Here is a 13767-nt window from a genome sequence, read left to right as displayed (position 1 = left end):
CCATTCCCAGAGCCTACCCTCTCAGGTCCCATTTCCTGAGGATCTACCAATTCCCCTAGGAATTGAAGCAGAGAATTGCTGGCCAGTCGTAGTGGCTCATACCTGTAATCTCAGCACTTTGGGAGGCCGAGGCGGGTGGATCATTTGAGATCAGGAGTTCGAGACCAACCTGGCCAACGTGGTGAAACCACGTCTCTACTAAAAATACAAAAATCACTCAGGCGTGGTGGTGCACACTTGTAATCCTAGGTACTCGGGAGGCTGAGGCAGGAAAATCTCTTGAACCCCGGAGGTGGAGGCTACATTAGTTACATTGGTTTGGTTCAGAAAGGTGGGACAACTCAAAGCAGGGGCTTCCAGGCTACAGGTAAATGTAAACATTTTCTGATTGATAATCGGTTGAGTTTATCTGAAGACGTGGGATCAGTAGAAAGGAAATGTTCAGGTTAAGATAGAGGATTATGGAGACCAAGTTTTATCGTGCAGAGGAAGCTCTCAGATAGCAGACTTCAGACAGAGAACAGGTTGTAAAATGTTTCTTATCAGACCTAAAAGGGTGCCTGGCTCTTAGTTGATAATTTCCTGGATCTGGAAAGGAAGGCAGGAAAACAAAGGAGAAAGGGAATTCTCTATAGGATGTGGATTTTCCCCACAAGAGACTTTGCAGGGAAATTTCAAGGTATGGCAAGGAAATATATTTTGGGGTTAAATATTTTGATTTTTTTTCTTGTCTCATGCCAGATCAGATTCAAAAGTCAGTCACAATATAATAGGGTCAAATAAAACTCATCTGATGAGAATTTATGGTTTGTAGGGCATAACTCTCTAGACCCCTTAGGAATTTGGGCAAGATAAAAACAATCAGAGCTTAGTCCTCACTAGTATTTTATTAAAATCTGCAAGAGTAAAGTCAAGACCTTTTGGCTGAAGAGTGAAGCAATTCTCTGTTTATTTTATTTTATTTTATTTTTTACTTTTTTGAAAAGGAGTTCCACTCATTATGCCCAGGTTGCAGTGGCATGACCTCAGCTCACTGCAACCTCTGCCTCCCAGGTTCAAGTGATTCTCCTGCCTCAGCTTCCCAAGTAGCTGGGATTACAGGCACGTGCCACCACGCCTGGCTAATTTTTGTAATTTTAGTAGAGATGGCGTTTCACCATGTTGGCCAAGCTGGTGTCAAGCTCCTGACCTCAAGTGGTCCGCATGTCTCAGCCTCCCAAAGTGCTGGGATTATAAGCATGAGCCACTGCGCCCGGCTCTACTGTTCTTTTTGACAACTTCAGTTTTATAATATCATGTCTAAAACAAACAAACAATTACCAGGTTTATTTGATTTTCAATGTAAGGCTTATTGGACATGATAGCATATTTCCTGAAACATCAACGAAAATAGGAGGTTTAGTTTTTCAGATGTATTAGCCCAGTATAAATACAGCTTTATCCAACAACATCAGACCTGGCCATATTTAACCTACCCAATCTGAGTATATCCTTAAGAAATACACTTTTACTAAGTGTATTTTTTGTTTGTTTGTTTTCAGTTTTTACTTGTTTATTTATTTTAGAGACAGGCTGTCACTGGGTAGCCCAGGCTGGAAAGCAGTGGCATAACCATAACTCACTGCAGCCTTGATCCTCCTGCCTCAGCCTCCTGGGTGGCTGGGACTACAGGCACAGCCACCATTCTCAGCTAATTTTTGATAATTTTCTGCAGAGACAGGGTCTTACTATGTTGCCTCGTCTGATCTTGAGCCCCTGGCTTCAAGAGATCCTTCCACCTCAGCCTCCCAAAGTGCTGGGATTAAGGCATAAGCCACGATGCCTGGCTCCCATACCTCTCAAAAACATGGTCCTAATTGCAATATTTTGTACTATGTCTAATTCTCAGTGTGTTCTGAGATATGAGTTAAAACCAGGCTTTGATTCTAAATGAAAAAGTTATTTAAAATGTATTTTTTGCAACTACAATAGAGAATTTCTAAGTTAATTCAGAAATTATTAGTTTTTTCTTGTTGAAACTTTCTTACTGTGAAATATATCATACCACCATAAGGGTGTATATATGTGTATGTGCCATTTTAAAAAGAATAATAAAGAAGAAGAATAAAAGAATGGCTTGGGCCAGCCGTGGTGGCTCACACCTGTAATCCCAGCACTTTGGGAGGCCAAGGTGAGCGGATCACGAGGTCAGGAGATCGAGACAATCCTGCTTAACACAGTGAAACCCATTCTCTACTAAAAAATACAAAAAATTAGCTGGGCGTGGTGACAGGTGCCTGTAGTCCCAGCTACTCGGGAGGCTGAGGCAGGCGAATGGCGTGAACCCGGGAGGCAGAGCTTGCAGTGAGCTGAGATCGTGCCACTGCAATCCAGCCTGGGCGACAGAGCAAGACTCTGTCTCAAAAAAAAAAAAAAAAAAAAAAAAAGAATGGCTATGTACCTATCATCCATCTTAAGACCTAGAATATTACCGGTACCTCAGAAGTTTCCTTTATGCCTCTAATTATGTCCCTTTTCCTGCCTACCCCTAGGTAACCATACATTGAAACTTTCTTAGTCATTCTTTGCTTTTATGGTTTTATGATATATGCGTGTCCTTAAGAAATATGTTATCTAATTTTACTTGTTTTGCAATTTATATAAATGCAATCACACATATTTAGGTTTGTGTGATTTGCTTTTTTGTTCAACATTACTGAGATTCTTCAACCATTGATATATGAAGCTGTAACATTCACTATTGCTGTCTGTAATATTCCATTGCATGAGTAGACCACAATTTAGTTATGCATTCTACTGTTGAAGGACAAATGGGCTATTTCCAGCGTTTTGTCTCTTCCTGGACAAAGGTGCTGTAAACATTTTTATTTGCGTTTCTTGGTGTCCATGTGCACAAGTTTCTCTGGAGTATAAACCTAGAAGTGGAGAGTTTAATTATCATCTAAATAGCTTGGTTTCAGTTAGACAGGAGGAATAAGTATAAGAGATCTATTGTACATAATGGTGACTGCAGTTAGTAACAATACATTGTGGATTTGAAAATTTTGCCAAGAGAGTAGATTTTAAGGTCTCACCACAAAAATGTAAGTATGTGAGCTAATGCCTATGTTAAATAGATTGATTTCATCATTCTATAATGTATACATCTATCAACACATCATGTAGTATACCATAAATATATACAATTTTTACTTGCTAATAGAAAGGAGAGACAAAGAAAGAAAGAAAGAAAGAAAGAAAGAAAGAAAGAAAGAAAGAAAGAGAGAGAAAGAAAAGAAAGAAAGAAAGAAAGAAAGAAAGAAAGAAAGAAAGAAAGAAAGAAAGAAAGAAAGAAAGAAAGAGAAAGAAAGGAAGGAAGGAAGGAAGGGAAAGAAAGAAAGAAACAGAAAGAGAGAGAGAGAGAAATTGGGATGATTGTATGTGGTGGAAGGAAAGAAGGAAGGAAGGAAGGAAGGAACAAAAGGAGGGAGGGAGGGAAGAAAGGAAGGAGGGAGGGAAGGAGAGAATATCCATGGGGAAAAATAGTTATATTAAAAAATCAGGCCAGGCACGGTGGCCCATGCCTGTAATCCCAGCACTTTGGGAGGCCGAGGCAGATGGATCACCTGAGGTCAGGATTTTGAACCTGGCCAACATGGTGAAACTCCATCTCCACTAAAAAAAACCCCACAAAAATTAGCAGGGCACGGTGGTGTGTGCCTGTAGTCTCAGCTATTCACGAGACTGAGGCAGGAGAATCCCTTGAACAGGGAGGCAGAGGCTGCAGTGAGCTGAGATCGCTCCAGCCTGGGTGACAGAGCGAGACTTCATCTCAATCAATTAGTCAATGAAAAATAAAAATTCAAAGCAATTCCAAACTACTGTATTCACAGAGCATGTATTTAAGATGATTATGATTTCCTTGCTGAATAATGATATAACAGGGAGTGCTCATGCTGTGCTTACTGTTTTGGCTTCAAAATATTATTATTATCACCAGTCAGTCCCACAAGAAGACATTCCAAGACACTTAAAACAAGTCTCTAGGTTTTTCCACCTAGGAAGCAAAAGCTGGAAGGATGGGAAATTCAATGGAGTGGTTTACCAAGTGATGGTAAATATTTGACAAGTGATAATATAGAAAGAACTGAAATCTCACTACTACCGGGAAGAACACGGGCTGGACAGGAGCAAAAAAAGTTCGCCCTTTAAACTGCCTCTTACAGGTTTACAGATGGCTATGTGATCTTGGGCAAATCAGGTAATCTCACGGGATCTCAGTTTTTACGTCCAAAAAATATGAAGTTCAGATTTGATGACCTCCGGGTCACTTCCCTCTCTAAAAAATTTACTCAGTAATTGCAGAATGCTTTTGGAAATGACAGTTTTGCACGCCCCCTAGTGGTTTCCCCTCTGGTCTTGCAACTAGAGAAACCAGCTTAAAATGGTGGTTATTGCCTCTCAAAAATTTCCCTGAGCAAAACATTTTAGGCATTATAATTTTAAAAATAGTAAGAACTTAAGGTTTTTTGTGAAGTTACTACAATTTTTGAAAACACACAAAAATGAAAAATTATTTTTCTCAGATAAGTATTAACATTTGGTCTTAGCAATCACGTCTTTTAGCTGTACACTTACAATTTTTGCATTTCCTTTTTCTGTAAATGCAACTCACTTTCAATAAAAAGTGAAGGACAAAAGGTTCAGGGTTTCTGTCCCCAAGATGAAAAAACAAATTAACTGATGCATTACCGTACAACTAAATTAATGTCATTAATCATCATATAAGTAGATCAAAGACTAGAGAACTCCTCAGAATTAAACAAAATAACTTACATAGTACTCAACCCATAGGAGGCTTTCAAAATGGGTTAAATGGATATGACTATGAATCTGAAAAAGAAAACTTTTTTTTTTTCAGTTGGAGTCTGAGGTTTCTAGTAGATTAAAGAGAATGGCATTGATCTACTTTGTAAAACTCTTGGAAACAGACTTAACTACTTTAAGATTGAGTTTCTTTATTTGCAAGGAAGGAATGAATATTCTTGATGTCTGTCGAAATGCCAGGGACATCATAGAGATTCGTGAGTTGAACGTTGGTAAAGAATATCATGTTCCTTAGAAGAGTAGTGCTATATAAAGACTCGGTTCAGTATCACGTGAAACTGGCTACAAGGGCACTATGAAATATACTCTATGCCATTTTTAAAATAGAGTATAAAATCATAACAAGACAAATAGCCCTGCTCACAAAATTATAAAGTGTCATTTTTCTTCAAAGAGAAGAAAATAAGAAAAATGAAGACTCCTATCACTGAACTTAAACACAAAATTAATATACAAAATAATCAAGTTCTGAGTCCTGAATGTTTTAGTTCCTTCAGCATTTTAGTGAATAAATACAAAATAAGTTTAATGAAAATAAAAGTACTTTGACAGATGTTTTCACCTTTTTATTTTCTTTTTTATGGTTGTTATTTCCTTTGTGTGTGTGTGTGTGTGTGTGTGTGTGTGACAGAGTTTTGTTCTTGTTGCCCAGGCTGGAGCGCAATGGTGCGAGCTCGGCTCACTTCAACCTCTGCCTCCCGGGTTCAAGCGATTCTCCTGTCTCAGCCTCCCGAGTAGCTGGGATTACAGGCATGCACCACCACGCCTGGCTAATTTTTGTATTTTTTAGTAGAGACGGGGTTTCTGCATGTTGGTCAAGCGGGTCTCAAACTCCTGACCTCAGGTGATCCTCCCGCCTCGGTCTCCCAAAGTGCTGGGATTATAGGCGTAAGTCACTGCACCCGGACTGTTGTTTTCTTTTCAATAGTAGAGCTACCCTGAGAAATCTTTTTCTATGGTCTCCTGTCCATCTGATTTTCCTAGAGGCAGCCCAAATGAGTGAAAAAGAATGGGCTTCACTCCTGTAATCCCAGCACTTTGGGAGGCCAAGCCAGGAGACTCGCTTGGGTGCAGGAGTTCAAGACCAGCCTGGGAGACATAATGAGACCCCGTCTCAACAGCAACAACAAAATTAGCTGAATGTGATGGCATGTGCCTGTAGTCCCAGCTACCTGGGAGACTGAAGTGGGAGGATCACTGGAGCCCAGGAGGTCCAGGCTGCAGTGATCCGTGATCATAACACTGTACACTCCAGCCTGGTCAAAAGAGCGAGACTCTGTCTCAAAAAAAAAAAAAAAAAAAAAGAGTGGGCTTCTAGTTAGGGAAACTAAACTTTAACTCTGGCTCTGCCTCTTAAGTAGGAGTGAGCCTGAGCAAGCCAATTCAGCTCTCTAAGACATACTCTTTTCTATAAAATGGGAGCTTTTGATAATAGCAGCAGCTCTTCCTCTCCCACAGTGATGATTAAGTGAAAATGAGTAACTTTTCTTTAGGAACAGTAATTTCCAAACGTTAATGACGGTTTCTCATATCTTTGTTCCTTTTTGTCTATACAAACCTATCAATCTTGACTTTATCAATTATCGAGTCTCAATGATTTTACTCCAAAACTCTCATATCCAGTTCTTCCTCTGTATCCCACCTCTGCTGCCGTAGATTCTACAGGAACCGTTGTCATTCACCACCACATCACCCCCTCATTCCCTTCCCCCAACTGTTGCTGGGCTCTAATCAAACCACCCTGACATCAGGGTGAAATTTCCCATGGGCAAATGTAACCATGCCTTCCTAGTGCTTGGTATTCATTACGGCTCCCAATCACCTACAGAATAACATCTCAAGTTTTTCACCATCTAGTCCTGCCTACCTGTTCAGCAAGCTTCATTTTCTGCTGGTTCTTTTTTGCCCTTCACAGACTCATAATTCCAAGATTGTTTTTTTCCTGCCTCTCTGCATTTGCACACTTCTCCCGCCTAGAATGTCCTCCTCCCACTCAGCATCTCTAGTACAATTTTTCTGCAGAATCTTCTCATTCATTGCTGGCAAAATCCTACTTACTCTTCACATCTCAGTTCAAAATGCCTCCTTTTCACATGCTCCTTTCCCACTCCGTTTGCATCTTCTCTATGGTTCTTCATTGTACTTGCTGTGTCCCTGTTAGACCTTTGATACCTAAAGAGGGTTGATCACGTCTTTTTATGTTGCCGTCTCCAGCCCCAGCACAATGCCTGCACCTAGTAAACACTTAACAAACACTTAACAATCTTTCTTTGTTGCATGAATAAATATATTTTAGTATTCTTAACCCTTGGGCTGGTTTCATTTTATCTATCTTATTTTCCCATTTTCACAGGATTTAATCATTTATGTATACCAGTTTAGCATCCTTCTTTTGATATTCATAAAAGTAGTTATAATAACCTTATCTTGGGGCATCGTTACTGTATTAAATACATTATTGCTGAAGTCAGGACCTTTATAATTCAAAGGAACTGATAATCACCCAAGCTAACTCCAGGGAAGGAAGGGCTGGGGCTGTGGGTATTTTTAAGACACTGCAGTGATCCTGTGGTGATCCAAGCACAGGAAGCCTCACGGGAAATGGGGCTGGTACAGAGCAGGTTTTTCATCTCTTGTCATGTCGTGGCATCTTCCTACGTACGTGCTCTAGTGTTTTTCACTCAGCTCCATCTGTTTTCAATTTCCTGGTAACTTGCCTGTGAATTTTGGCTATCATTCAAGTCCCTTACGTCCTTTCACTCTGCCTCACTATGTCCTCCCTTTTTCTCAAATTTCAGATCCATAAGAGAGAACTCTAATTGACACAGTTCATCTATTTGGGCCAAGCCACAGCCATTCATTCATTTATCAAATATTTATGGAACACCTAATATGTGCCAAGGACTCATCTAGATGCTGGGGTAAAGACAGTAAAAAAGACAGATACACATGTCTGCCCTCATGGAATTTACATTCTACCCACTGCAATCAAGGCACTGAACTGGCAGTACCTAGGCCAGATGCTATCTTTTGACATCATCACCTGGGGTGGAAGTGGAGAGGCAGGGTCGTGTGGCATAAAACATGGCCACTTGGTCAGCAAAGGTAGGCAGGGCAGATTCCCCAAAAGGAGGTGTGGGCAGGCATGGAGGGACTTTAGCAAAATTTTAGTTCTAATTTTCTCTATATTATTCAGAATTCCCTTACTTTATTCTCCCTGCTTCCTGTATGTCTCATATATGGCTTTTAAAACATTCTTTTAATCTTACCTTCCTTGACTCATGCAAGGACATCAGGATATCTGAACACATTGTTACATCTTCTAAGTAGGTGTAATCTTGAAAAGTAATTTGAAGGACTTTACCTTAAGAAAAATCTAAAATTTGAAATGTTTTTCAATGCCTAAAGAGCACATTCCAAGGCAGAATGGTTAACCTTCTACTTTTAATTTAATTGTCTTGGCTCATTTTGCAAGTACCAGATGTTGTTATTCCCGTTTATATCTTGTGGTTGGGGAAAAAAGAAATGACTTTAGAAGCCTTTAATAACAAACCCTAAACTCCATTAAAGTCTATCTTTCTGTGTGAGTCTGCCTTTCTAGGATCAGTGTGTGCACAGGCACAGGTGTGTATGTTTGTGCACAAAAGTCAGCATGGCATATTATTGTCACTGTCTCTTGATATGTCTGTCTTTATTCCTTGGCTCATCTTTTTCTCCCTCTACCTCTCCATTTTTTCTCCCTTCTCTTCCCTCAGCCCCCAAGTCTGTTTGTCTCCCTCAACCAACTATGACATGGAATTGAAATCAATGTTTCAGTACTGGTGCCACCACTTCACTGGTTTGCAATGACAGATAAGTACCCCAAGACTAAACTACCATTCGGTAGTATGCCCAAAATTCAGTTAGCTGCCAACAGGTGAGAAGTAATGACTCAGCCATAGGCCCAAATGGGAAGGCTTCTTACAGGAGTAGCTCTCACCAAATGATACCCTTTCACTTACAACTCCGTAAGTTACTGAATTGCATAAATACATTATGTGAATTCACAATGATGGTGCTCATGTATTTTTTATTAGGAAATGGTCAGAAAGCATGACAGTGTCAAGAAAATCTAACACCCTTCTACAGTCAAGAACTTTGCTCATTAGACTTAACTATAATCAAATACTCTCCTCAATAATCCTCTGCTTAAACTAGCCCAGGGTTACTCAGGCCTACACAGATTAAATTTGCCATAAATCTCTTCAAATCGAAAGTCTACAAGGGTCCTGGCTCCAGGTCTATGGGACTTTGGAACAACTTATCAATAAACTCTTGTTGGTAGTTTTCACTCTGCTTTAATTTTAATTTTAATTTTATGTAATTATTTATTTATTTATTTAAGATGAAGTCTTGCTCTTTCGCCCAGGCTGGAGTACAGTGGCGCGATCTCAGCTCACTGCAACCTCCGCCTCCTGGGTTCAAGCAATTCTCCTGCCTCAGCCTCCTGAATAGCTGGGACTACAGGTGCCCACCACCATGCCCGACTAATTTTTGTATTTTCAGTAGAGATGGGGTTTCACCATATTGGTGAGGCTGGTCTCGAACTCCTGACCTTGTGATCCGCCCGCCTCAGCCTCCCAAAGTGCTGGGATTACAGGTGTGAGCCACTGCACCCAGCTATTTATTTATTTATTATTTTATTTATTTATTTATTCATTTTGAGACGGAGTTTTGCTCTTGTTGCCCAGGGTGGAGTGCAATGGCCTGATTTCGGCTCACCACAACCTCCACCTCCCGGGTTCAAGCAATTTGCCTGTCTCAGCCTCCTGAGTAGCTGGGATTACAGGCATGCACCACCATGCCTGGCTAATTTTTGTATTTTTAGTAGAGACAGGGTTTCTCCATGTTGGTCAAGCTGGTCCCCAATTCCCGACCTCAGGTGATCCACCTGCCTCGGCCTCCTAAAGTGCTGGGATTACAGGCGTGAGCCACCTTGCCCGGCCTATTTATTTATTTTTAAAGATAGAGTCCCATTCTGTTGCCCAGGCTGGAGTGCAGTGGTGAGATCTTGGCTCACTGCTTCCACCTCCAGAGTTCAAACAATTCTCCTGCCTCAGCCTCCCAAGTAGCTAGGACTACAGGCACCTGCCACCACGCCTTGCTAAGTTTTGTATTTTTAGTAAAGACAGGGTTTTACCATATTGCCCAAGCTGGTCTCAAACTCCTGACCTCAGGTCTCTTGACCTCCTGCCTCAGCCTCCCAAAGTGCTGGGATTACAGGCGTGAGCCACTGCACCTGGCCTAATTTTTTAAATCTTTGAGACATGGTCTTGCTCTGTCGCCCAGGCTGGGGTGCAGTGGCACAATCACAGCTCACTGCAGCCTCGATCTCCTGGGCTTAAGCAATACTCCTGCCTCAGCCTCCCAAGTAGCTGGGACCACACGTGTGCCCCACCATACCTGGTAATTTTTTTTTTTTTTTTTCTGTAGAAATGGGGTTTCACCATGTTGCCGTGGCTGGTCTCAAACTCCTGGCCTCCAGTGATCCACCCATCTCGGCCTCCCAAAGTGCAGGAGGATACAGGCATGAGCCACTGTGCCTGACCACTCTGCCTTTTTTTTTTTTCTTTTTTTCGAGACAGTCTCTCTCCATTACCCAGGCTAGAGTGCAGTGGTGCAATCTCAGCTCACTGCAACCTCCGCCTCCCAGGTTCAAGTGATTCTCATGCCTCAGCCTCCCGAGTAGCTGGGATTACAGGTGCAAACCACCATGCCTGGATAATTTTTGTATTTTCAGTAGAGACAGGGTTTCACCATGTTGGCCAGGCTGGTTTTGAACTCCTGGCCTTAAGCAATCCACCTGCCTCAGCTTCCCAAAGTGCTGGGATTACAGGTGTGAGCCACAGCACCCAGCCCACTCTGCTTTTAAACTCCAGTTGGACCTATAACAGTTTGCTTACAAATTGTAGAAAGCCAGCATTCATTACTTTCTCTAACTTTCCCTGTTCCTTCTGACCTCATCTCTTTGATCTCATAGCAAAAGTGTATGGCAGAGGAGACAATGTTTCAGCATGATCTAGACTGGAATAAAAATCCTAGGATGATCCTTTTTCAGTCAAAAGGCCATTCTACAACTGTTGACCAACTTCATCCAATTCCTTCCACACTCCTAATTGAATTTATACCTACACTTGCCATGTGTATATTATTGACTCATTTGAAACAGCTTTAATAACATTATAACACCTTTTTTAAAAACTTGCTTCTTAATGTGACACAATCTTGAAGTGATGTTAGACATTACCCTCTTGTTCTAAAACATTTTTGTAACATGTTAAACTAATGAGAGTTTTAAAACAGTTTGTTCAATTTTTCAACAAACATTTATTGAGCCCCCACTAGTGATAGTCACTAAGAATATACCTGAATACAACAGATATAGAATCTTGACCTCATGGAGCTTACATTCTCGTGGAGATGAAGAAGACACAACAAAATAACTAACAAGTATGCAGTATGCAAAAAGATGAAGTGTTATAGAGAGAAAAATGAGAAAAGGCCGAAGTTGGGATTATAATACAAAATAAGGTGATCAGATAGGCTGAGTCTTTTGAGATAGTTCTGTATTTTCTATTCTTGATTTCAAAAGCAGAGAAATGTCCATTTATAATCCTCCTAGTATAAAAAGGTAACTTACTATTTTTAATTGCTCTTGAACTTAAATGCTCTTATTAAGTATTTTTATGTTGGATCTTCAGCCAGAAAATAAATAAATAAATAAATAAATAATACATAAATAAATAAATTAAACCAGAGCTTAGGTTTTGCTGGTTGTCTGCAGCTGCTTCAATTTATCAACTTAGCAACATTCTACTTTCTGAATTGACTGGCAATTTGGGGCATCAGAAGGCATGTACCTAAGAGTTGATAATTCCAGAGAAAGAGAGTACTCTAGATTGTCTGGGACCGAAAACTCTGGTGAAGCTGTCTGATTTTAGTCACGTCAAGTTAATGCAGAAATTTCTTGCATTTCGTGTTGTCCATTTTACATACAACAGATAAAAATACTAACCAACTACAAGTGTAGTTTAAATTGTTTTCAAGCATATGAGAATGGGTTTAGGTTCTCTGTTTCTGTTGTTTTCCTGCTTTTTTTTTTGAGTACATTTTTTTTCCTTTCACCTTGAAAAATCCTCTACTGAGTACCTACTTATCAGTCAAATACTTATGGGACATCACTTCAGCTTCTGTTAAACCAAATCAGTGGTGCTTAACCCTGGCTGTGCACTGGAATCATCTTTTAAAATTACTGATGTCTGGGCCCTGATTCCAATTAAACTAGAATTTCCAGGGGTGGGACCCAGACATGAGTACTTATTCATTTATTTATTTATTTTGCAATCAATCATGTTTTCATTTTCTTCTTTCTTTTTCCCTTCTTGTATTCCTTCTTTCTCTCTTTTATCTTTCATTTGTTCACATATGCCTCACATATACTTATAATTTTAAAGACATGCCATTATACTCCACATTATGATTTTTAAAAAAATTCCAATTACATAAAAGATTCCAATGCTCGGCTTAGGCCAACAATCTCTGAACTTAGCCTACAAGCCCCCAGCAGCCTCCCACCTGGCACCACTGAGGGTGTCCTAAGGTAATCAATCAGTACTTTGTTAACCCTGTGGGGACTTCAGCTTTCACCTCATTCTCTTATTCTTTCAACTCCTTTCCTCCCTCTCCCTTACTTCTTGTCCCCTCTTGTCTGCTTCTGCCTGAGGCCTGCTGACAGCACCTGCTAACACTGTATTGGTGGCCAGCATTGGGTTAGTTTCAGCCCCTGATGCAAAACAGATCTAGTTACCTGGAGATTGCCCACTCATCACTTCTGCGGCTGCTTCTGTGGTTCTCTGGGGCTTCTTCACACCTGCCAGGCTGGCTGCTCTTCATGGCTGGTGCTGTCATGGGCCAACCCCAGGATGGCATGCTCTGACCCTCAGAATTCCTGTCTAAGAAGTGCTGTCAGAGCATGTGTGTATGCTCTCAGTGTGGCAGGTAAGGCATTTAATCATCATCTGGCCCTTTTCCTCTTTCCCATCTCACTTCCCACTATCACCACCACAGTACTCCCCGGCTGCCATATACACACATCACCTTATGTGTGCTATTATATTTCCCTAGATAAAACCTTTCCTTAACCTGGAAAACTGCATATTCATTCTGCAGAATCCTAACTCAGCTGTTACTCCCCTAAGAAGCCTTCTCCAACCCCCTTGATCACAGTGTTGTTCATATTGTATCCTGCTGGCTTTTGTGTTTATGTTCCTAGCTCCTCCTCTAGGCTCAAGGCAGAGGCTGGCTCTTTATTCTAAATGTCTTTAAATAGATAATAGCTTCTCAGTAAACATTGAATGGAAGAAAATGTGAATAGACCCAAGGAATGTACATGGCAAACTACAGTTAGCTTGTAGACCACATCTGGCCCATCACTTGTTTTGGTATCTAGAGTTTTACTGAAATACAGCTACACACATTTGTTTATGTATTCTGTGGCTGCTTTAGTGCTACAAGGCCAGAGTTGAACAGTTAAAACAGACACCATATGGCTCACAAAAGGCAAAAATATTTACTCTCCAGCCCTTTCCTGAAAAAGTTTGCTGACCTCTGATCTAAAAGAAACCTGAGAGGTCTCCTAAAGTAACATATCCAGTAGAAAGATAATACAAGCCATACAGGTAGTTTTAAATTTGCTAGTAACCACATTGAAAAAGAAAAGAAACTGGTAAAAATTATTTTAGTAATATGTTTTATTTAATCCAATATATCCAAACATTATCATTTCAACATGCAATTAAAAAATTGTTTTGTAGTGAGATATTTTACTTTCTTGGTGTGGTACTAAGTCTTTGAAATCCAATG

At 40.5% G+C, this 13767-nt stretch overlaps 1 pseudogene; it reads right to left on the bottom strand.

Moving 5' to 3' along the window:
- Positions 1 to 13767, bottom strand: part of LOC112627025 — an 81988-nt pseudogene that overhangs the window by 51830 nt on the left and 16391 nt on the right.

Source organism: Theropithecus gelada, chromosome 6, assembly GCF_003255815.1.
Source record: "Theropithecus gelada isolate Dixy chromosome 6, Tgel_1.0, whole genome shotgun sequence".
Lineage (NCBI taxonomy): Eukaryota > Metazoa > Chordata > Mammalia > Primates > Cercopithecidae > Theropithecus > Theropithecus gelada.
Note: the sequence above shows the minus strand (reverse complement) of the source record. Positions and strands in the feature narration are given on the sequence as shown.